This window comes from Mustela putorius, unplaced genomic scaffold, assembly GCF_011764305.1.
Source record: "Mustela putorius furo isolate JIRA1106 unplaced genomic scaffold, ASM1176430v1.1 tig00000905_pilon_pilon_pilon, whole genome shotgun sequence".
NCBI lineage: Eukaryota > Metazoa > Chordata > Mammalia > Carnivora > Mustelidae > Mustela > Mustela putorius.
The window spans coordinates 6,416,421-6,441,542 of record NW_025421511.1 but is presented as its reverse complement, the minus strand read 5'-3'; the positions used below and the strand labels follow the sequence as shown (position 1 = coordinate 6,441,542).

Here is a 25,122-nt window from a genome sequence, read left to right as displayed (position 1 = left end):
AATAGAACTGCCCTATGACCCAGCAATGGACTACTGGGTATTTACCCTAAAGATAGAAACGTAGTGATCCGAAGGGGCACGTGCACCCGAATGTTTATAGCAGCAATGTCCACAATAGCCAAACTATGGGAAGAACCTAGATGTCCATCAACAGATAAGTAGATAAAGAAGATGTGGTATATATACACAATGGAATACTATGCAGCCATCAAAAGAAATGAAATCTTGCCATTTGCGACAACGTGGATGGAACTAGAGCGTATCATGCTTAGCGAAATAAGTCAAGCGGAGAAAGACAACTATCATATGATCTCCCTGATATGAGGAAGTGGTGATGCAACATGGGGGCTTAAGTGGGTAGAAGAAGAATCAATGAAACAAGATGGGATTGGGAGGGAGACAAACCATAAGTGACTCTTAATCTCACTAAACAAACTGAGGGTTGCTGGGGGGAAGGGGTTTGGGAGAAGGGGGTGGGGTTTTGGACATTGGGGAGGGTATGTGCTTTGGTGAGTGATGTGAAGTGTGTAAACCTGGCGATTCACAGACCTGTACCCCTGGGGATAAAAATATATGTTTATAAAAAATAAAAAATTAAAAAGAAAGAATTAGGGATAACGTTTGTGATAGAATCACAAGTGGCTAAAAGAGCTGTATAATCTGCAGACATCTTTACCGAGAGATTTGAAAATGGAGATGAGATGATTCGTTTTTTTGGTGAATGTAAGTGACATAAGTTGATCCAACAAAAGCTAGAATATATGAACATTTCAGTAGCCATGAGAAAATTAAAATTAAAAATTTTCTGAGATGTACTTTTATGAAAGCTACAGGATCAGTTTTATTGGTAAATTCTGCACCAATTTCTGAGTTGATGATTGTGCATTGTCCAAACTATTTCAGAGTTTAACCATCACTCTCTTTTAATGAGTAATTCCCAAACTTGTTATTAGAGCAGAAAAAAGGCTGATTTCATTTAAGAATATAAATATGAATTCCATAAACCAAATCCTAGCAAATCGCATCTAGTTGTGTTTAACATAAGCACACGGGCTTTGTCCGTAAGTGGAAGAGGTTCAGGAACAGCCTCTGTTGTAGTTAGGGTAAGACGAGCCCGTTGGGAGAACAGCACACACATGCTTGTGTCGGGAGACCCTGAGCGTCCTAAGCTCCAGAGCCGCGGCTTAGGCTGAACGTCTACGCGTCACGGCAGGGCACTTCCTGACCAGGCTTCGGCATCTAACCAGAAACCCCACAGCAAGCAGAGTCGTGGCCGGGGGTGCTAAACTGTGGATCACAGTGGCGACACCAGCGCACTCACCGCTGGCCCCTGTGATTCTGGGGTCTCCAGTTAAGGTTACGTGGGAAAGTAAAAGACAGGAGATGTTAGAAATGTCCAGTGGGAAAAGGAAGAGGCCATGCAAAGTCTACTGGGTAAGTAGGAACATGGAGACATAGAACAAGTAGAAGGTCAGTGAATAAATATCATGAACTGTCCCGTATGTGACGGCCAAACGCGTTCATTCTCAGGAGCAGGGAGCCCTACAGGACACCGTGGGAGAAAACAGGATAAAGTCTATAGGAGAGAAACCCCCAAACGATGGGATCCTTGTAAGGGACAGAAAACGTTACCGAGTGCTAGGGAGGGCTGGAGAGACCCCCTCTCACTCCGCCTGCCTCTCTGCCTACTTGTGACCTCTGTCTGTCAAATACATAAATAAAAATTTAAAAAAAAGTTTTGAAGACAGCCTGAACGGTGACAGTTCTGGTCTCCTAGAGAGAAGCAGGTGTCCCTGTGCTCCTGGAGGTAAAGTGACCCGTAGTGCAGTCTTTTCTGCACGAATGGCATTTTCAGATTGGTGGGAAAAAATGGATTATTCAGCAAACCTATTTATTGGGACAGTCGGTTAGCCATTGGAGGGAAAATTTCTACTTTCAACTCAAATTTACAGATTTATCATTAGAAATAGTTGTACAAATGGTATAACAAAATTTAGTTAAATGCATTTTTTTAAAGATTTTATTTATTTATTTGACAGAGATCATAAGCAGGCAGAGAGGCAAGCAGAGGGGGGTGGGGAAACAGGCCCCCTGCTGAGCAGAGAGCCCAACGGCCCGAGGACCCTGGGATCATGACCTGAGCCGAAGGCAGAGGCTTTAACCCACTGAGCCACCCAGGCGCCCCTTGAATGTATTTTTTGAATTGTGGAATGGGGAAGGTGGTTCTACGAACAGAAGCCCTTAAAGAAGGGAGTGATCGATTCGCACATGAATCCTACTAAGCCCATCTGACTTGCTGAGAGCCACCACTGAGGACGTAAGGGCATGGGAAGCAGGAGGAGGGCGGCAGCGGCCGCCGCAGACGGGTCTGGAGTGTATACGGGGTGCTACACAGTCATTAGAAACTCCCCCAAAGAAGCAGACACGTGTGTGGAACAGGCGGTCTGCGTGGGAGCACATCTGGTCAGGAGTCCTACCGCGAGCTCCTCCGGATCCGCGAGAACAGTGGGGACACTCCTTCCAGTGCAGACCCACAGCAGACCCGGTGGGTGCGGTGCACACGCATGTCCTGTGACCGCTAAGGCCACTCCCACAAGTGTGTTCTGCACAAACTCACTGAGAAACATACGGAAATGTGCGGAGTTCTCAGGCGTCGGGAAGAACCGGAGACAACCCAGGTGCCCGCCAGGAAGGGGTTTGCAGGGTCCGTGTGAGTCTTCAGGAGGGAAAGGCAGGAGCGGTCCTGCTTCCGGCTGGGAGTCATGCCAGTGAGAAGGGGGCTGTTGCTCTGGGTGTTTCGGGAGGACGTGCCTGGAAACACACCCGCAGCGTAGGTGACCGTTGCGGCAGGTTGCTGTCGGGGTCGGGAACCGGCGAGCGCCGTCCGGGGCTGTGTGCCTCACCGTCAGGGCTGCGGCGCACGCTCGCCCACGGGAGACACAGCTGCTGTCCTACCTTAGGAGGCTCGTGCGTTTGAAAGGACGTGCGTGGCCTCCGGTGACGGGGCTGGCCAGAGACTCTGGGGACGGAGGGCGTTCCGGCAGCCCAGCGCTGCGTGGGGGACTTAGGCCTTCGCGGAAAGTTGCTGAGCCTGAGGGCGGTTTCCGAGGGCGCGTGAACGGACTGGGTTCGCGTTCTGGGACGGCAGCTGCCCCGTCGGAACAAAGCGTGTCACGTCTTCCCCGCCTGATGCTACCAACCGCCTCCTGGAGGAGACCCCCCGCCGCACGTGGCTGACGGGGTGCCGTGCTGGGTGCCGGCTTCCCTGGGGGCTTAGGACGGGTCAGGACGATGGCCTGGCACCACCCCTCCACCGCGTTTCCGCAGCCTCCCGTGCGGTCTACCCTGCACGGAGAGCGAGCTCACGGCCTGGTGCCGCCCTGGGTTCCCGGACCGCAGGGCCGGCCCCGGCCACGAATACCGCCCCACGCACGGCCTCTCCGGGAAGCCGCAGCCCTGGCTCAGAGTCACTGCTTTCACTTCTCTCCGGTTCCGGGCTCTGAAGGTGGGAGGTGATGTCTCGCCTCATCCTGCCCTGCTGCAGAAGTGACCTCTTTCCTGCCCCGGGGACATAGGTCTGCGCGAATAGACGCCATGTTTCAGGGTGTTAAACCGAACTGGCCTTGCTTGGTGCAGACGTGGTCTCTGCCAAAGCCCGGCTCCCAGTGGCTCTAATATCACGTGGACTCATGTTTTCTATCTACATTCCACGTGTTTTCTCTTCCATGGGGGGAGGTTGCTTATTATTATCATTTTTTTTTATCATATCTTCCCCATTTCTGTCCATTCCTCACCGTAGGCTCTGGCACCACGTGAGGCACGGCCCTGAGCCCCGTGCGGCTTCACAGCACCTGCCGCTGGACACCCTCGGCCTGTCCCAGCCCAGCCACGATGGGGACTGCTCAGGTAATGTCCCTTCTGTGCTCCCCATGTCCCGCGGGCCGGCGGTGGGGACGCGGGCGGGGAGGGGCTCTGGCGTCTGGACGCCGCGCTGACTGCTCGGAGGCACCATGCCTATGGCTCTGCCGTGCTGGAGGACATGGCGGGGGCGAGGGGGTCGGCGGGGTCTCCGCCGCTGGCCGCCGGCCGTGGGGGGTGTGCCCAGTGTGTGCACGGGCCCGTGGAGGCTAGGACGGAAACCGCTGAGCGGAGTGGCTGTGCTCTTGTTCCATTACGGTCGCCTTCGGAGGCTGTCATGTGGCGTCGTGGTGGGAGCATGCGAGCTGGGGACACGGAGCCGCTCACAGCGGAGCAGGGACGCGCACGTGTCACTGCCGCACGTTCCGGAACACCTAGAGCCGGGTGCTCAGGAAGGCCCCGCGGGCTGGGACCCCGCTCCCTGCCTGGGAACACCGGTGTCGCAGGCTGTGACCTCCCCTCCCGGTGCCGCAGCCCCCACACACGGATGCCTTTGCTCCAGTGGTTCACAGGTGACAGAGGACACGTCCGGAGTTCTCGTATCTCCGGGACAGATTTGTGTGGATGAACGTGGAAAGATTTCACGTGGACCCTTCAGAGCTGCTGCTGTCCTGCGTCCCCTGGTGTGTCCCTCGCGGCCACTCACACGTGCACATCTCCGTTCGCCGACACTGCTCGGCCTCCTTGGTCTTCTCAGGAGGCGGCACTGACTTCCCCACAGCTGGGAACACGGTTGCCCTTCGCTGCACGTCCGTCTATGTAAGAGCCTTCGGGGAGGCAGAAGACAAACTGTCCCTTTTGTTTAATTTTTAATTGTCTTAACTTTTAGTGGTTTGTTTTTTTTTAAGTTTACTTATTGATTTAAGTCTCTACCCAGCGTGGGGCTGAGAGCGAGAGTCCCGTGCCCGTCTGACCGAGCCAGCCTGGCTTTCTCTGTTACAGTCCCCCTAGGCGCTGCGTCAGCGGAGCCCACCCCTGAGGCCGCTTCCCGGCCTGGAGCTCAGGCAGACTGCTGGGCGCCAGGGACAGACCACTGCCTCTCCCCTCCACGGTTGGGGCAGCCTTCTGGGGACAGTGTGTCAGTGGTGACAGTTGGGTGTTTGTCCTTGGGGAGGAGTCTTTCACCACGTGGCGAGTGGCTGAGGTGCAGGGCAGCGCCCCAGGGATGCTGTCACCGGAGCCTGCCAGCCGGCTGCCCACACCCCCAGGTCCCCCTACGAGATGCAGCTCCCCATAATGGGAAGATGCTTGATCCCGAAGGGGTCTGCAGAGCTGAGGGAGCAGCCATGGCTCCGGCCTCCCCCAGGACCCCTACTGCCGCAGCCTCTGTCACGGGCCTGGCGCCCACGGCTGGCAGCAGAGGCACCTGGAGGCCCCTGTCGGGTTCTGCCTCAGGAGGGCAGAACTCTCCCTTTGGGGAGCCGTGGGGAAGGTGTCCCTCAGTTCTGAACTGTGTAATCCTTGGGGGCCGGGCGGTCCTGGGTGTGGGGGACATTCAGCCGCTTCCCCCACCTCCGGCCTCCGGAATGGGCCGTCCCTCTCCCGTGAGCCCGGCCGTGTCTCCTGGCCGTGGCTGCCAAGGGTCGCTGGAGGGAAGCTCGTCCCCGCCCACCCCACTGAGAAACACCTGACATTTTCCAGTTGCTCAGAAACCCCTTAGCTTTCAGGATCCAAGGACCTGTTTCTCTGGTCTGGATGCCCTGAATTTGAATTTTCTCTCCTTTTTTCCTCATTAGTCAGGTTTGTCGATTTTAATGATCAACCTGAACCAGATTTTGTTGTCATGGATTATCGGTGTTGTTTTTTATTCTCTGTTTCTCTGATACCTGTTTGGGTCTGATTATTTCCTTTCTTCCCCTTACTTTGGTGTTGATTTGCCTCGATTCATGTTTTCTAGCAGTCAGAGCTGCAGGCGGCTGCCCGAGACGCCTCCCTCTCGAACAGGCGTGTGTTTAAGGATCTGAGTGTCCCCAGGCATTCTACCTTGTTGGGTGCAGGAGATTTTTGTGTTTCCATAAACAGTCTTGAGGTGGTTAATTCCTGGGAAGAACACAGTCCTTCCTTCGGAGCTGTCAGAAGCCCTTCTTCCCGGGTCCCCTCCGTGGGACTGGCCCTGCACTGGCCAGGACGGGCTGCCCGACTAGCCGTGCTCGGCCTCCACTTGGTCACTCGGGTCCCTCCGTCATCTTCTCTCAGAGTCTCCGTAATGATATTGCCGTAGGAGGGTGTTCTTGTTTTCCTGCTATGTTGGGGATGTACTCCCTTCTCTCCCACCACGGACCTTTATATGGATTTGGGGAAGGAAAGGGAGCCAAAGGATGATGCCTTTTCCACCTGGATTCCGTCTCTCTCTCTCTTTTAAAAGATCTTATTCAGGTATTAGACAGGAGAGCACAAGTAGGCAGAGCAGCAGGCTCCCCGCTGAGCAGGGAGCCCAACGTGGGGCTCCATCCCAGGACCCCGGGATCATGACCTGAGCCGAAGGCAGACTCTCAAGGTCCACCTGGATCCCGTCTCCCTCAGCTTCTCTGTTCTGTCCGTGGAGAGACGTGGGTCACCTCCCTGGGAGGTCTTCTGTCCACTTCATATCACTCCTTCTCCAGGGGGCGGTTTGCCCCGTAGCCAGTGGGTGTTAGAAGGTCCAGACAGTTTCTCATTTGTTTGTACGGCTGCATGAGGGCTCTGCCGGCATCTGGTGGGTCGAGGCCATGATTCCACTAATCACCCCGCCCCGCCCCGAGGAGTGACACAGCCCATATGTCAGGAGACGAGGTCGAGGAAGCTTGCTTTGCTCTCGTGATCTAGTCTGTCATCCTTCTGTATGCTCGAGGGTCTGAGCACACAGGCCAAGGTGATGATATAATCTCGATAAACTGTTCCTCTTTGGTAGGAGGAGTTTCTGCACAGGAGCCCTTAGGACAGTCAATGGTCTGCATGCAGATTTGTTCATATGGATCATATGGAAAATGCACGTTGGATTGTTTGGAATGGCGGGATGTTTCTGAAGCAGCCCACTGGAATCGTTCCGATGCTAATCTTTTCGCCGATACCGTGGCTCCGTGCACATGACCCAGTTCTGGCCGTGGTGCCGCCCTCAGGCCCGACTCCGAACAGAATTCACGGTTCTCTGGTGCTCAGACAAGGACGAGAACAGGCTGCATTTTGAGATTCGTCTCGTTGACAATAAGAGAAATTGTAGAAAGTGTTCATAGTGTTGCTGCTGCATCAAGCCGCAGTAATTTGGAATGTGGAAATCCGGGTTATTTTGTGAAGGAGTATTCCCTCTCCTCCAGGGAACGGTGAACAGGTCTGCGTCGCTCCGAGATGAACTTTACACAGGGTGAGGAACAGAGCAGCACCACGTGTGCGCCTGTCTGCCGACGCCAGAAGCAGCCCCTTGTAAAGCCGATTCCTTTTCACTGGGCAGCGTCATTGGTTTTTAGTGCAGGTTCTCGTTAACTTTGACAAACCCAAACGCTTTTTTCTTTATTAAATGTGTGAATTCAATTTGGTTTAATTTCTTACGAACTAAACCTGCTGGTGCTTCCCTTTCCTTTCTCCCTGATTAGCCAGAAAGCCAGGGGTCCTCATATCGCCTGTCTGTCGGTGGAGAATCCAGTTCCCGGCCTTGCGGGGTGCATGGAAGCCTGGCGTGAACGGGTGTCCCGCACCTGCCTGGCAGTTGGAAACCTGGGTTCTGGCTGTGATTCGTCTGTGACTCTCCCTTGACTGCAGCAGAGCATGTTCCTCTCCTGTCTCCCTTCGCCGTCTTCCGGTGCGGGGTGTGGGTCGTAAGCCCGTGTCTCCCTTCTCGCGGTCAGATCACGTTTACCTGCAGGGACTTCGGACATGCATGATGAGTAGCTAGTGATTGTGTTAGTAAATATTTCAACTTTTTTAGTTAACCAAGTACCTATGTATTAAGGATAAATTGTACAAATTATTTTTGAGACTACCTTCTAGCTAGCTAATTCAGAGATTTACTTGTAGAAATTGTGAACACCGAAACTGGAAATTTTTAAAAAAGATTTTATTTATTTATTTGACAGAGACAGCGAGAGGGGGGACACAGGCAGGGGGAGTGGGAGAGGGAGAAGCAGGCTTCCTGCTGAGCAGGGATGATGCGGGCTCCATCCCAGGGTCCCGGGTCATGATCTCAGCTGAAGGCAGATGCCCAGTGACTGAGCTACCCAGGTGCTCCTATGATCGTACGGTCTTTTATTTGTCGGCTTTTTAAAAACCATGCGAATGACATATCTTACCATGGAAAATGAGCATAAATAAAAGATTCAGAGATGGTCATTATTGACATTTTGGTTTCGTTTTCCTATTTTCCTAGGTCCTTATCTGTAGATACACACGATTTGTATTAATAAAATTATTATACCAATTATTTTTATAACAGATGTTTTAACAAATCACTGCAGTATATTAGGACAACTCTCCTTGTCTATAAAAATATCTAATAATATTTTAATATTATTAAATAATAATATTTTAATATTATCAAATATCTAATAATATTTTAATATTATTAAATATCTAATAATATTTTAATACTATTAAAATATTATTAGATATTTTTATAGCGGTGGAGTCTACCATGGTATGGGCATCAGGTGCCGGTGATGTCCCCTTCTCTGTTAATGCGAATGACGCCTGGACAGATCACCTCTGTTCAGCTAATTACTCTATTAGAACACATTTGTGAGCTTAAAATGTTTTAAAAGAGGGGAAGATTTTAAGGATTTTCAGCACACATTTCAGTACAGGTTTTACAAAAAGTTTGTCCTCACACGTAGACTGCACACCTAACAATGTTCGCTTTTTATATTTTCTGTATGATTGTGGCTCGTCTGTGTGCAAACGTATCCTGGGGGAGGTAGAGCTGTGCACGGTCCCTGGAGGGTGGTGCCTGGCTTAGCTTTCGGGAAGAGTGCCACCGTGGAAGTGCAGTGTGATCATTGAGGGTGGAGGAGTGGGCACAGGACGGTCTCCCGGACATGGGCCTCCCCCTGACGTCCGTTCCTTGAATGACAGCCGCTCAGTCCACCATTGCACACCGTTGTAATGAGTGTGTTAATCTGACTTCGAAGTCAGCGTGGATGCAAGACCAGTCACATGGACCGGTGTGCTCTAGCTGCCGCCAGCAGGACTGGGATTCACCGGGTACGGGTGCTGGTACTTCTTATGGCGTTGATGATGCGTCGCCGTTTTCTTGTGACACGTATGTAATGAGTGCTGATCTCTGGTGATGTCGGGAGCGTTGATGGGGCCAGATCACTCATAGAAGTTTCGGGGAGGCATAGTGCTAGCAGAGGCATCCTGGGCCCTTGTCCTGAGAGAATTCAACTTTGTTTCTGTAACAAATGACCAGAAACGTATTGGCTTAAACAACATGAATTTTTGGTCTTAGAGCCAAAAGACCTGACCTAGGTCGGTCAGGCGTCTAGCACAGTCTCACTGGGCTGACGTCGAGAGGTCTGCAGCGCTGGTTCCTTCTGGCGGCTCCTGGCCTTTCCCAGCTCCCAGAGAGGCCCACGTGTTCCCTAGTCCGTGCTGTTGGCGGCACCCTTGTCTGTGGTCCTGGGAGCCAGGAAACCGTCTCTGCTCTCGTGGACGCATGTTATCTCGGGATGGTCCCTGCACCAGAGCCCTTAATCCCATAGGCAAAGTCCCTTTTCCATTCGAGGTGCTGCGTTGGCAAATTCTGGGTTTGACTATGGGCATCGCGGGGGCCATCACTGTGTCGCCACAATATGGACGTGTCGTGTAATCTCATGCTTGGCTCTCATCACTGGAGAGTTTGTTTTACATGAATTTGAACAAAATTTCTACATTTCCAGGAAAACGTTGCAAAGTGTAAGTTTTTCCTCTTTTATCTGTGTATTTTATCTATGTCTATTTTCAGAATGTCAAAGGCTTAGCTCCTTTACCATTTTTAAAGCAGTGGAAAAAATTGTTTATTGAAGCTGATGATTCCTCAGTAGGACCTGGATGCGTAATCTTAATTTCCGCACAGTGACACATATACACACAATTAAGATGTCGTCCTCGTTAGGAACTGAATAGCGGAAGGATAGGAATCATGAGTGTGAAGTTCCAGCGAGAATTAACCACCTGCAGACACTCAGGCTGGCGAGGACACAAGCACCGTCTCAGGGTGCCGTTATATGCAGTCGTTTTGAACCTGTGCCCCCAAAGAGCTCCGTCTCGGCTGGAATCCAGGAGCCCAGGCTAAGGAAGGGGCAGGAACACTGTCGGTCGAGCGCTGCGTGCGGGACACGAGAAGGGTTTAGACACAGAGCCCAGCAGGTGCGGGACCCAGTGCTTCGGTCTGCGCGCTTTGAAGGCAAACAGACGAGCTGGAGAAAAGATGGACAGGACGGGACAAAGTGCTCCTGTCTCAGGAAGAATCTCCGAAGAGATTCGGGGCGGATCCAGGCTGAGGAGTACGTGTCTTGTTTCCCAGCACCACGAACCTGGTATTCAGGACATTGTTGTGGGAACCAACTATTTCTAGTTTAAAACAACATAAAAGGACAGTTGTCCGTTCCCTCACTGTGGACAGCTTACCTGCATTTTAACTTATATTTCTTTCGTGGAGTTGGATCTTTTTGCCTTAAAAAAAAAAAAAAAAAAAAAAGATTTGTCCTCCTCGACCAAATCTCTGTAAAGAAAGAGCAGGTTCCAGAAACAGCGTTGGGGTCATGTCGCCGCTGTTGCCTGAGTTTCCCAGCTGCACAGGGTAGACCGCTCTTATCCCTATGGTTGTATTTGTAGTGTCTTCCCAAGTGTGCAAATGTGCTCTGCTTTATTTCTCAAAACACTTAACTTTGAGACTGAGACTTCATAAAGTCAAACATGGCCGTGATGTTCAGTGTTCCTTGTGTGTGTGTGTGCGAGTGTGTCCATGTGTGTCTGTGAGTGTGTCTGTGTCTGTGTGAGAGTGTCTGTGTGTGTTTGTGTGAGCGTAATCCTGGGAGCAGGATGGTGCCTGTGTGTCCTGTGTGTATTGGGGGTGTGTGTGAGTGTGAATGTGTTTATGAGTGTGAGTATCTCTGAGCAGGTGTGTCTGTATGTGTCTCACGGTGTCTCTGGGTGCCTGTGTGAGTGTGTACTTGGTTGTGTGTCTGGTGTGTGCGTGCGGGCGCACATGCACCCCGAGGAGGACCGGCTCTCTGATCAGGCCGAGAGCCCACGCTGAACTTGGTTCACAGCGCAGCTGAATAGTTAAATGACATAAGGAACTGGCTTAAGAGATTAGCCACTATTTTAGATATTTCAGTTTTTCTTTAGCTCCATAGAATGTCTCCTGCTTCTGTTTAAATATCACTTCTTAAATCTAGGAGCCAGCGTCTGGGGTTGGGCACATCCTGGGAGAAATCGGTGGAAAGTCAAAGCCTCATTGAAGGGCGGCCGGGCCTGCTCTCGGGTCCGCGTCTGCTCTCACGGCTGCCCTCCCCCCGCGGCCCCTCGCCCCTTCACTCACTAGCACAGGTAACCGGCACGCAGAGCCGTGCTGGTCGTGGCGTTCACACTCGCCTCCCTGGCGTGCCTGCCCATGGCCGGGCAGCACGTCTAGTGGCTCTGCGGAGCGAGCGGCGGCACCCGCTTGGGCGTCGTCATTCTGTGCAGTTTCCGGGTGCTTCCAGCCAGCTCTTCCCACGAGCCTCAGGCGTCCCTCATGTGAGCCTGGAATTACAATTTCTCCTTCCTCCACGCTGGGTTGAGTTGCCAGACCCATGAGCTGCTTAGAGAATGATAATCAGTGTGTTTGTGATGGTGGCCGTTATCTCTCAAGTCGGCCTGTGCACCTGCTGGCTGGGGCCTTCTCCCCACAGCGGCCACCCTTCCAGTGTGTCCCCTGCTGCAGGCGACGCCCAGATCCCCGCTGCACGGTCCCCACTCTGGAACACGTGTGCACCTGCTGCGTGAGTGTGTTAGACGCAGACCTTCCTCCAGGGTGTGCAGACCCGCTTCCTTCCTCTGACGACTTTCGCTCCCAGGACGAATGGATCCCTCCTTACGTAACAAAATAAACACCTAGATTTAAAGAGCCATCTGCAACAACAGAACATAACAGTAACACAACAGCTGTGTTGTTCTTAAGAACTTTTTTCTCTGGTCTTAAATTTAGACACATGGATCCCACAGACACTGTCGGGGAGGAAAGGGAGAGCGCGCGGCAGAAGCCGGGCCGGCAGTTCTTGGCGGTAGCTCGGTTTCTCAGCTAAATGTCACGGTTTCCTCATGCTTCTGGTGCCCACAGTTCTCGAAGCAGACAGGCTGCCTCTGCTGGAATCGCCGGCGCGTGATACACCTGTCCTCCTGTCCTGCCGTCTCGGCAGACCCGCAGCACTGCAGGGTGCGCCTTCCGACCCCTGGTACAACACAGTCGGCGTGGTGGTGATTTGGGGGTTTCCTCTTGTGAAACGTCTGGGCTCTAGCCGGTCACCATACACTCGTGTTTGAATTGGTAAATGTGTTTGCTGCAGTGTAGATGGCCAGTTAGAGTTCTTTTTAAAGATGTGTTTATTTGAGAGAGAGAGCAAGAGAGAGAGAGAGAGAGAGAGAGAGAGAGATGGGCACGCACAGGCCACCGGCAGGGGTGGAGGAGGAAAGCGCCAGCGGGCTCTGGAGCAGCAAGCCTGATGCGGGCTCAGTCCCTTGACTGACTCCAAGATCATGGCATGAGCCCAGAGCAAGAGTCAGATGCTCAGCCAACGGAGCCAGCAAGGCGTCCCAGTTGGTGGAATTTTGGAAGAGTCTGTGGGTCGCAGCTTCGCACGGAGCCTCCTTTGATGAGGTCTTGCCTGAAGCTCAGTGCGGAATGGCAGACATGCAGACGGGTTCGCAGGCTTGCTGCCAGGCCTGTTTCTTGTAGGTTGGTCTGCGCTGTGGGAGGAGGCCCCGCAGAGCCCTTCTGGGATGGGCCGTCACCTGCCAAGCCCGGCCGTCATGCTTCGAAGGCCGCTGAGGCCGGTGGCGGGAACAGCTCCTTGGTGACGTGTGAGCGGCTCCTTCTGGATCAGGCAGGAACGTGGGGCCTGCGTGTGCTTAGGTAATTTAAGGATGAACATATGTGATTCCCCCCAGGCGTGCTCTCCATGTCTGTCACCTTGGGCCGCCATGACGAGCGGCCACAGAGCAGGGACTCCAACAACTAGAATGTGCCGTTTGCTGTCCACGATTCGGGTGTGGGTGCGGTCTCTCGGGCCCTGTCCTTGGCTGGTGGACGGCCATCCGTGGAGGTCACGGGCATAAATGGATGAAGGACCAGCCCAGTGTGCTGTGGAGGAAGGCTCCCCGTGGAGACGGTGGACTGGTTTGCCAGAGACCGTGTCGTGGATTCACGTGATGAGACCACGTTGGTGTGTTCTGGCCCCAGATTCTCAGAGTGGTCACTGCTTTTGAGAGTTGGGGCAAACAGACAGGAGTTTCCCATAAGTGAGGGTGTTGAAAATCTCCTGAATGGCCTGGACGGGTTCAGACTTTGTGCATCTTGTCAGCATCACGGTCATGGTGATGAGGGAGATTTGGAGCGCGGTTGGTGCTCTGAGACCCGTGTGGACGTGTCTTTTGGCCACTGTGGGCTAGGCTGTGAGCATCCAGTCCTCTCTGGTGGCTGGGAACCTTTCTCTGTTACGGAAAAGAGCTTTCTGGAGGTAGTTTACCGAGACCACGTGACAAATACTGTTGTTGGCCTAATTCTAAGGAGCCGGACGGAGTAAGAACGGGGCCAGGACGACGAGCGCAACAAGCCCGTCGCTTCGATGTTGACCCGGCACCGTGGGCGCGGGAAGCATCTTGTCTCTGCATCAGAGCGGAGACACAGGCTTGCCCTCGGGTCTCAGAAGGGAGGCTCCCCAAGAGTCTCGAGGGGCATGGGTGGGCCGGAGGACCTGTCCCACATGGATGCTGGGTTTGAAGGATGGTCTATCTGGAGGGATGTCCTCAGAGGGCACAGCACCCCTCCGCATGCCCCTCCAGAGCCCACATGGCATTGGGACTCAGGATGGGGACCCAGGGGACAGCAGGAGGCCCAGGGGACAGCAGGGGCCCAGGGGACAGCGGGGACCCAGGGGACAGCGGGGACCCAGGGAACAGCGGGGACCCAGGGGACAGCGGGGACCCAGGGGACAGCGGGGACCCAGGGAACAGCGGGGGCCCAGGGGACAGCGGGGACCCAGGGGACAGTGGGGACCCAGGGGACAGCGGGGACCCAGGGAACAGCAGGGGCCCAGGGGACAGCAGGGACCCAGGGGACAACGGGGACCCAGGGGACAGCGGGGACCCAGGGAACAGCAGGGGCCCAGGGGACAGTAGGGACCCAGGGGACGGCAGGGGCCCAGGGGATGGCAGAGGCCCGGGGGACAGTGGGGACCCAGGGGATGGTGGAGGCCAGGGGACAGCGGGGACCGGGAATGGTGAAGGCTGGTTAAATGAGCTCCTGGCGGGTTTGCCTCTCACCTAGAGCGATGTTCCACGGAGGGAGATCGCGGCCCCTGTCAGGTGGTAGCAAGCTTCCCGGAGCCTGAAGTGCAGCTCGGTGTGACCTGGACGGACCTGGGGGGTGGTTCTGGCCTCTAGCCACCTTCCGACGAGTGCACGTTCACTGGCTCTGGCTTTAAGGATGGCCCCAAGGGACCTGTTGTGTTTCTCGTGTCCCCTCCCCTGAGTGAGGGTCAGAACACCTGCTCACTTCCCTGTTGCTTTCTTCCTCTCCTCGTCGGGGTGCTCCGTCTCTGCTCAGCCGCCGCAGCTGCGCACGAGCTGGGGTGTCCTGTCCCCGCCCCACCGGGGAGCGCTTTCCTCTTCTTGGAAGGGCAAGGCCGGCTTTGAAAGTGCGCCTTGTGGCGCCAGAGTCCCCGGCCCCATCTGTGTCTCGGCACCCTCTGTGGTCACAGGGAGACGCGGGCATCGCTCGTGGGGGACTCCGTGCGCCCGCAGCTGTGAGGGGCCACCCCTCCCGCGACGGTGGGCCGGAGGACGGCGGCTGCACTCGCCAGGCTCTCATGACGTTCCTTGAGGAGGCTTTGCCGGCTCGTCCTGTGGCTCCTGTGGAGCTTGCCGTGGACCGGCCGGGCAGGCTCGCTGGAGACAGCAGGCGGGTCTGACGGTGTCTGTTTTTGGCACCCCGGAGCCTGACGTGTCAGCTTGCTGAACTGATGAAACCAGGTTCCACCAAGACTAGCAGCTCCATGTCCCCGAAGCGGCCAGGGAACAGAAGAGTAAACCTTCCCCTCCGAGGGCTCTCTTCGGATGCCTGCCGCGGCCATCACCCGCCTCCCTGACTGCATCACGGTGTGGGACGCTGTGGGGTGAGCGTCACTTTCCCTCTTGGCTTGAGGTTGAGCCCCGTCTCCCCGGTGTGCCTTGCTTCCCCAGCCGCGGATGGAGCTGGACACCCGGCGGGAATTCAGTGTGTGCGTTGAGCACGTGTTAGGAGCCCGTCCCTCTTGTGGACACGGCAAAGTGGAGGGTGCTAGAAGCTGCCCTGGCCGTGCGAGGACCCCAGCACATACCCCAGACAGACCCTGGGCATGCGCAGACCCCAGCACAGTCCCCGGGTGTGCGCAGACCCTGGCCCAGACCCCGGATGGACCCCAGACGGACCCTGGGTGCACGCGGACCTAGCACAGACCCCAGATGGACCCCGGGTGCGTGCGGACCCTCGCACAGACCCCAGACGGACCCTGGGTGCACACGGATTCCCACAGGGATGCCTGATGGATCCGGGAAAGCCTTGCTGGTTCATGCTGCGTCTCCTTGTCCCTCCCTAACTAGAGTTTAGAGCTCTGAAATCCATGAATGGAAGCCTGCTGTGAATTATGGTTATTACTTTATAGTAATTCTTTCTTTTTTAAACGCTGTGTGGGCCAGGTACTTTCCCGTTTCAGTGTTGTCCAAGCTCAGACCTGTCGTGTTCAGGAGTCCCATGGCCAGAGCAGGAAACTCTCAGATTCTGGTTCCCTTGTCTTGGGGTGGCGTCCAGGCATCTGAGTGTTGGACGCTTCTAGAAAATTCTAGAGCACAGCTGGGCTTGTGAGCCAGCCCTGCACACACATAACGTGGTGGTCTTTAGGACTCGCATTTAACCTGCAGTAGACGATGTTCGATAAGCTCGCGGTGACGCATATACGTCTGTCCATCGACCCGTCGCATTTGGTGTTTGAACCTGGTGAGTCCCGCGCCCAGAAAGACAAACATACAAACAAGGTCTCGTAAATTCTCCTGTGGCGACCCCCTTGTCACTGTCCCTTTGGTCAAGAGCCTGTTCCAGAGCCTGCCGTGCCCCCTACGGCAGCCCACCCCTCTGGCCCGGCTGCTGACATTCTTCCTGGGACCTCGGGTCCGTCCGCTCCTGCGTATCCTCGACTCTGTGGCTGAGTCCTGGCCATTTGTCTCACCGGAGGTGTCTGTACGTCCCTCTTAGTACACAGCACCTTCTCTCCTGGGGCCCTTCAGCCCAGACAGCGTCCTGGAGTCCACATCCTGCCGCATGTGCTCACGTGGTACACAGGCGTGTTCCTCTGTCTGCTGTACGTTCTGGGTCCTGCAGCTGGGTCCAGAGGCTGGGTCAGGCTCATGTGCCTTCCTGCGGCAAAATGGGGGGTTCTGGTGTGTTCCGGCAACGGGGTCCCGTCACGTCTGCTGCTCTCCATGGTGTTAGTGGCAGTATGTGGTCACTGCTTATGTCCATTAATTTGCTGGAGATGAAAAAAGATAATATTTTAGTCTTTATCAGCTGTAATTTGGGATTGTCTGTGTTGAAACATTCTATTTCATTATACGATGCAACAGTTCATGTAGGAAAGACAAGATAAATGAATTATTTTTAAAGATGTATTTATTTAAAAGAGCACATGTAGGCAGAGAAAGGAGCAGAAGCCGACCCCCGTGGAGCAGGAGCCCCATGCGGGGCTGGATCCCAGGACCCTGCATCATGACCCGAGCAGAGAAAGGAGCAGAAGCCGACCCCCGTGGAGCAGGAGCCCCATGCGGGGCTGGATCCCAGGACCCTGCATCATGACCCGAGCAGAGAAAGGAGCAGAAGCCGACCCCTGTGGAGCAGGAGCCCCCATGCGGGGCTGGATCCCAGGACCCTGCATCATGACCCGAGCAGAGAAAGGAGCAGAAGCCGACCCCCGTGGAGCAGGAGCCCCATGCGGGGCTGGATCCCAGGACCCTGCATCATGACCCGAGCAGAGAAAGGAGCAGAAGCCGACCCCCGTGGAGCAGGAGCCCCATGCGGGGCTGGATCCCAGGACCCTGCATCATGGCCCGAGCAGAAGGCAGACACTTCACCGACCGAGCCACCCAGAGTCCCCCAGACAATGAATGAATTCCCATCATTACAAAGTAATATAATGGCAGGGATTAAATACCCATGGTGTGTTTCAGTGTGTGGTTACTTGCTTTCGTGGTGCTGACGAGCCCATCTTGGCTGGGGTCTGTGGGGCTGCTTCCGACTTGGGCTCTGAGCCCGTGACACAAGTCTGGAGTCTATTCACTTATTTTTAAGTTTTCATTTGAGTTCCAGTACAGTTAACATACAGTGTGACACTGGTTTCCTGCGTACAATACAGTGACTCATCTCTCCCGCACACCAGTCCGTGCTCATCACGGCGGACGCCTCCTGCACCCCCGTCACCTGTTTCCCTCCGTCCTGCACCCCCCAGCCCCTCTGCATGTTTTCTGTAGTTGAGTCTGTTTCTTGGTTTGTTGCTCTCTGTTTCTCTTTTATATCGCCTTTGCTCATTAGTTTTGTTTCTTACGTCCTGTCTGTGAGTGGAATCACGGTATTTGTCTCATTTAGCATCACACTCTCTAGCTGCATCCGTGTCTTTGCAAATGATGAGATTTCATTCTTCTCGATGGCTGAGGGACACCGCATCAGGCACGTACGCCGCATCATCCACTTCCGTTCATCAACCGATGAACGTTTGGGCGCTGGCCATACAGTCGCTGCTGTTGATGGTGCTGCTACCGTGGGGTGCTTGTGCCCCTCAGCATCACCGTTTCTGTATTCTCTGATGTCCACGCCATCCGTTTTCTGTCCCAGACCTGGAATAGCCAGTGTCTGAGGAGACTTGATTTATTTAGTGAAAGTGGTATCTGGAGAAGACAGTCTTGTTTCTCAGGACGCTGTTGCTGCGGGTCAGTCGCTGGGTCTAGACTTCAGCTGGACGCACACGTGAGTTTTTAGACAGACTGCTTTATGCATTCATAGCGATACTCAAATTCAGGACTCTGGACTCCTCACCACGCCTCTTCTGGTTGCATTTGTGTCTGTTCCTTCCATGCTGGAAATCCCGACTTCCAAGTGCGCAGGAGATAACAGTCGGAACGCCGGATGGCCAGGTGTCTTCTCTGTCCCACGCCGTGCGTCCTGGCTTCCGGCAGTCTTAGCATAACAAGGTGAAGACCACCGGAATGACTGCCGGAAGCCACGGAGAGTCTTTTTCCTGAGTTCTCACTGTTCTCCATTTTGGATCACGGCTCGGACTGTTGGCATGTTTGTGCACTGAATTCGGTACTTGTCCTGTTCACATCTAGTCTCCATTCTCTGGTCTTCGCGGCAGCCCCTTGTCATGACTTGCAGAGTGTGCTATCTCATAGTTTCTGCAGAAGAAAGGATCGGAGACCCCGATCCTCGAGCACGTGTGCGGTCATAGCGTTTGCCCCGAGCCCTTCATCCTGGATCGCGTCCGGGCTCCTCGCGGAGACACGGTGCTGCTGGCCGCCGCGGCAGGCTGTGCGCTTCCTGGACCAGTCACTTCCCTTTCCAGGTGATGCCAGCGTGCTTTATTTTCTCCATGTTCAGTGATGGGATTTTAGATCATGGTGTCATTTTCTCTGAGTTGGTTTCTCTGGTTCTTTCACTTGTGTTGCCAAACCTGTTTTTTGTGAAATTCAGTCAACGTCTCATGAATTACGTCTGTCCCACCACTTTAGTTTTCACGTTTGCAGACTCCTGTTCTCTCTCTTTTGCATTTTCTTTGCCTGCCTGTAATAGTTGGCACCTCCTGTTTGTTTCAAAGTTTCTTTTTTTAACCACCCCCCCCCCTGCTCCACACGTGGTTTCTTCTAGCGGATGCCTCCTTTCCGAAATGAGCTGTCCTTTAGTTCCCAAGGTCCGCCAGCTTGTTCCTGACTTCTTCCAGTTTTGGTTTGTTCTTTGACATCTTGCCTCACTTTCTCAGTGTCTTGCACGTGTTTAGAGTAGCGGGTGCCGGGGTGAGGTTCTGTGTGGACCTGTGTTTCTGGTGCTCTCACGGTGGGCGGATATCATTCTGCTCCTTTAAAACAATTCTTTTTTCAGCCTTACTGGGATATTGCTCTTTTGTTTCTTGTACTAACGTAGTCAGACTTGACCTTGATGCTTTTCCGCTGCTCATCTTTGTGTCACCTGGCTTTTGCTGAACACTTTGCAGAAGGCTTCTCTCTCTGTGAGCTCTCCCTGCTGTTGTTTGCGTGTGGAGTTAAAAATATGGCAGCATGATTTCTGAGGTTTCTTGGCTCTGTTTCCGTTCCCCAGTTTTATCTTTACCTTTTATTCCCTTAGCCTCAGTGTCGCTGTGCTGCTGAGCTGTGACTGTGGAGCTCTGTCCCGGAAGGGAGGCTGTGCAACCGTGCTCAAGAGTCCCAGGGCCGTTTCCTGAGGTCTCTGTGCTTGCTGGCTGTCAGGCTGGGCGAACCCCCTTGGGGCAGCACCCATGTGCTCGGGCTGGCCTGTGGCGTTTGCAGGAGCACTCACTGGCTCCTTCCTATGCCCACATACACGGTGCCATGTGGTTGCTCTGACCTTCTTCGGGTTTTGGGCTTCATGGGCTGCCTCCTCCTCGAGTTTGCTAGCACATAGCCTTCATGAATAACTTGCTACTTTGCACCTTTTGATGCATTTTTTTTTGTTTGTTTGGGGAGGTAGAAAATGGTGCTGTTGGTGCTATTGTGTTTATGATATCCCAAACATCTATTTTTAATGGGGTCTTAATATGTTTTCCTATAGAAGTCTTTTTTTTTTTAAAGATTTTATTTATTTATTTGACAGAGAGAGATCACAACTAGGCAGAGAGGCAGGCAGAGAGAGAGGAGGAAGCAGGCTCCCTGCTGAGCAGAGAGCCCGACGAGGGACTCGATCCCAGGACCCTGAGATCATGACCTGAGCCGAAGGCAGCGGCTTAACCCACTGAGCCACCCAGGCGCCCCCCTATAGAAGTCTTAAAAATGAAAACCTTGTGACGTTTTCAGTCCCTTATCTCCTTGCTCTGTTTTGTCTTTACATTTCTTTCATATGAATTCTTTTACAAACAAATGAGTGCTTTCAGTATTTGTGACTTTATTTGAAAGATATATTTAAATGTTGGTGTTTCCCTGGCTTGTGTTAGACCCGTATTGTGACGGGTTATTCGGTAGGTGAGCTGCTGTACAGCAAAGGTAACGAGTGGCAGCATGCCGGATGCAAGTGATTTTAAAGAGGGCCTGATGGTTGCCGGCTCCTGTTGATGTAAGAATTTGATGCTGAGTCCTTGTCCCTAGTTCTCATTTACTTGGCGCACTTCACGCCTCGGCGTGAGCACTGCTGCATCTTCAGCCTCTCCGTGGAGATCAGAGAACTAGAAGGAAGGTGTGTCTGTAGGTCAGGAAGAGACTGAACAGAAACAGGACTGGCTCACGTATAAGTCAGCTTACTTTTCTAAAAAGAAACTTAAAAAAAAAAAAGATTTTATTTATTTGAGAGACAGCGTGCAAGAGAGAACCCAAGCCAGGGAGGGCAGAGGGAGCGGGAGAAGCAGGCTTCTTGCTGAGCAGGGATCCCCCTTGGGACTCAATCTCAGGACCCTGGGATCATGAACTGAGCTGAAGGCAGACACTTCCCCCGCCCAACCCCCAGTGCCCTAAAAAGAAACTTTTAATAGAAATATAGCATGCCTTGAGAAAATTGTGCATCTTTAAGTTTATAGCCCCGGAAGCTTCGGGAAGGGAGTGAGCCCTTCACAGCCGCAGCTGGAAACGTTCCCAGACGGCAGCGGGCTGGGGTTCCCCGCGCCTGCTCTCCCATCGGGGCCCGCCCTGCGCCGGCTTCCGGCCACACACGCGGGTCTTGCTCGTATTCGACCTTCCGTGAATGGAATTCTCCCGTGTGTGTGATGTTTCGTTAGCAACCGTGTTCAGACACTCTGCAGAGTGTACAGCGGAGCTCTTAAACCCACGGGTCCCCGGCTTCTCGTGCATTCGTGCCGATGCGCCCCATCACCACATGCAATTTTAGGACAGATTCTACCCAGAAAAGACACCGCGTGCCCCCAGGCTTCCCGCCGGCCGTTCCCGCCCGCGCTCCAGCACCTCGCGGCCGCCGACCTGCATCTGTCTTCGGGGACGTCCCTGTCACACGCCTCCAGGGAAGGTGGGTTCATGAGGTGTGGACTTTGTGCCACTGTCACCGGGCGCGGTGTTCTCCCGAGGGACCGCGGGTGGCCCGCACTCCTGTCCTCTGGCTCCCGGCCGGCGTTCGGGGGCCTGGCTGCACCGTCTCGCGCACCCCGGGTTCGCCTGTCCAGATCGTGGCTGTTCCGGACGGTTGTGCTCTCGGCATGCGTGTCGACATGCTTTGTGCGCACTGACGTTTTTGTGCTCTCGGGCGTGCACCGGCCAGCGGCACTGCTGGGTCGGGGGGTGAGTCCACGCGTGGAGGGCTTGGGGCTGCGCTCCAGAGCCGCCGCCCGCCTTGGCCTCCCCGCCGTCAGAGAGCGGGGTCCCGGCTTCCCTGCGTGCTCCGGACACTCGCCTCTGGGTTCGCACCTGCGGCTTTCCCGTGGCTGACGGGGTCGAGCGGCTTTCCACGTGCCTGGCGGCCATCTGTCTGTCTTTGGTGGAAAATCCATGTCATTTGCCCGTTTTTAAACTAGGTTATTTCTCAGATTTTGAGGTGAAAGGGCTTTTCATATATTTTGGAAACAAGTTTCTTATCAGATGTATGATTGTCAAATTTCTGCCTCATTTCTGTGGATCATCTTTTTGCTTTTTTGATGTGTCCTTTGAAATATAAAAGTTCTTATTTTGGTAATGTCCAGTTTATCTATTTCTTCTTTGGTTGCTTGTGCTTTTGCTGTCAGATGGAAGAAGACATTGCCTAGTGAAGACTGTGAAGATTTATACTGTGTTTTCTCTTAAGAGTTTAATTTATTTATTATTTTTGCTTTTGCCTTTAGGTCTTGGACCTATCTTGCGTTAATTTCTGTATGCTGCATAGGGTCCAGCCTTAGTCTTCTGCTTGTGGAGACCCATTGGCCCCGTTCTTGAAAATGCTTTTTTTCTTACTGAATTATCTTAGAACCTTCGTTGAAAACAGTTGGCCACAAACATACGGCTTTGCTTCTGGATTCTCAGTTTTATTCTATTTATCTGTAAGTCTGTCTTATGCTAGCTCTGTACTGTCTTGAGGACTTAATGGGACTTCACAGTAATGTGAGGCTGCTTTGGTGGCTCAGTCAGCTGAGCGCCGACTCTTCATTTTGTCTCAGGGCATGATCTCAGGGTCAGGAGGCCAAGCCCCGCATTGGGCTCCATGCTCAGCTTGGAGCCTGCTTCATTTTCTCTCACCCTGCCCCTTCCCCCGACTTGTGCTCTCGCTGTCTCTTTCTCTCTAAAGAAAGAAAAATTTAGGGCAAAAAAGGGCTATGTGAGTCTTCCAGCTTTAATTTCAAGATTGTTTTGGCTACTTGAGTCATGCTGAATTTGATATGAATTTTAAGATCAGTTAATCAGTTTTTGCAAAGAAGTCACCTCAGATTTTGACAGAGGTGCCATGGAAAAATGTAGATCAATTTCCATCTTATAAATATTAGGTCTTCTGATGTGCAAACGTAAGATGCCTTTCTGTTGATGTGCGTTTTTGCTTTCTTTCAACAATGATTTGTAGTTTAAGAGTAAAAGATTTGTGCTTTTGTTAATTTTTTTCCCAAGTGTTTTATTCTTTTGGATGCTATTGTAAATACCATTTTCTTTTCTTTAAAATTTTTTAATCATTTTTAAAAATTTATTTTCAGCATAACAGTATTCATTGTTTTTGCACCACACCCAGTGCTCCATGCAATCCCTGCCCTCTATAATACCCACCACCTGGTTCTCCCAACCTCCCACCCCCGCCCCTTCAAACCCTTCAGATTGTTTTTCAGAGTCCATAGTCTCTCATGATTCACCTCCCCTTCCATTTTACCCCAACTCCCTTCTCCTCTCTAACTCCCCATGTCCTCCATGCTATTTGTTATGCTCCACAAATAAGTGAAACCATATGATAACTGACTCTCTCTGCCTGACTTATTTCACTCAGCATCATCTCTTCCAGTCCTGTCCATGTTGCTACAAAAGTTGGGTATTCATCCTTTCTGATGGAGGCATAATACTCAATTGTATATATGGACCACATCTTCCTTATCCATTCGTCCGCTGAAGGGCATCTTGGTTCTTTCCACAGTTTGGCGACCATGGCCATTGCTGCTATAAACATTGGGGTACAGATGGCCCTTCTTTTCACTCCATCTGTACCTTTGGGGTAAATACCCAGTAGTGCAATGGCAGGGTCATAGGGAAGCTCTCTTTTTAATTTCTTGAGGAATCTCCACACTGTTCTCCAAAGAGGCTGCACCAACTTGCGTTCCCACCAACAGTGGAAGAGGCTTCCCCTTTCTCCACATCCCCTCCAACACATGTTGTTTCCTGTCTTGCTAATTTTGGCCATTCTAACTGGTGTAAGGTGGTATCTCAATGTGGTTTTAATTTGAATCTCCCTGAGGGCTAGAGATGATGAACATTTTTTCATGTGTCTGATAGCCATTTGTATGTCTTCATTGGAGAAGTGTCTGTTCATATCTTCTGCCCATTTTTTGATATGATTGTCTGTTTTGTGTGTGTTGAGGTTGAGGAGTTCTTCGTAGATCCTGGATATCAACCTTTTTTTTTTTTTTTAAAGATTTTATTTACTTATTTGACACAGAGAGAGAGATCCCAAGTAGGCAGAGAGGCAGGCAGAGAGAAAGGGGGAAGCAGGCTCCCCGCTGAGTGGAGAGCCCGATGCGGGGCTCAATCCCAGGACCCTGGGACCATGACCTGAGCCGAAGGCAGAGGCTTTAACCCACTGAGCCACCCAGGTGCCCCTGGATATCAACCTTTTGTCTGTACTGTCATTTGCAAATATCTTCTCCCATTCTGTGGGTTGCCTCTTTGTTTTGTTGACTGTTTCCTTTGCTGTGCAGAAGCTTTTGATTTTGATGAAGTCCCAGAATTTTATTTTGGCTTTTGTTTCCTTTGCATTTGGAGACATATCTTGAAAGAAGTTGCTGTGACTGATATCATCAAATCTATCTATGAAAGACCCACAGCAAATATCATCCTCAATGGGAAAAAGCTTGCGTCCTTCCCGTTGAGATCAGGAACACAACAAGGATGCCCACTCTCACCACTCTTGTTCAACACAGTATTAGAAGTCCTAGCAACAGCAATCAGACAACAAAGGGAAATAAAAGGTATCCAAATTGGTAATGAAAAAGTCAAACTCTCTCTCTTTGCAGATGACATGATTCTTTATATGGAAAACCCCAAAGACTCCACCCCCAAACTACTAGAACTCATACAGTAATTCAGCAACGTGGCAGGATACAAAGTCAATGTACAGAAATCAGTGGCTTTCCTATACACTAACAATGAAAATACAGAAAGGGAAATTAGAGAATCGATTCCATTTACTATAGCACCAAGAACCATAAGATACCTGGGAATAAACCTAACCAAAGAGGTAAAGGATCTGTGGCTGATATTGAAGAGATTACTGCCTATGTTCTCCTCTAGGATTCTGATGGATTCCTGTCTCACGTTGAGGTCTTTTATCCATTTTGAGTTTATCTTTGTGGATGGTGTAAGAGAATGGTCGAGTTTCATTCTTCTACATATAGCTGCCCAGTTTTCCCAGCACCATTTATTGAAGAAACTGTCTTTTTTCCACTGTATATTTTTTCCTGTTTTGTCGAAGATTATTTGCCCATAGAGTTGAGGGTCCATATCTGGGCTCTCTACTCTGTTCCACTGGTGTATGTGTCTGTTTTTATGCCAGTACCATGCTGTCTTGGTGATCACAGCTTTGTAGTAAAGCTTGAAATCAGGTAACGTGATGCCCCCCGTTTTATTTTTGTTTTTCAACAT

General features: G+C 52.4%; 1 long non-coding RNA gene across 1 annotated transcript in view; it reads left to right on the top strand.

Annotated features, from left to right (window-relative positions):
• LOC101692483 overlaps positions 1-25,122 on the top strand; it is a 253,486-nt gene that overhangs the window by 82,543 nt on the left and 145,821 nt on the right. The window contains exon 2 of the long non-coding RNA XR_006608451.1: positions 3,800-3,906. This is a non-coding gene — a long non-coding RNA (uncharacterized LOC101692483). The remainder of the gene's footprint in view (positions 1-3,799; positions 3,907-25,122) is intronic.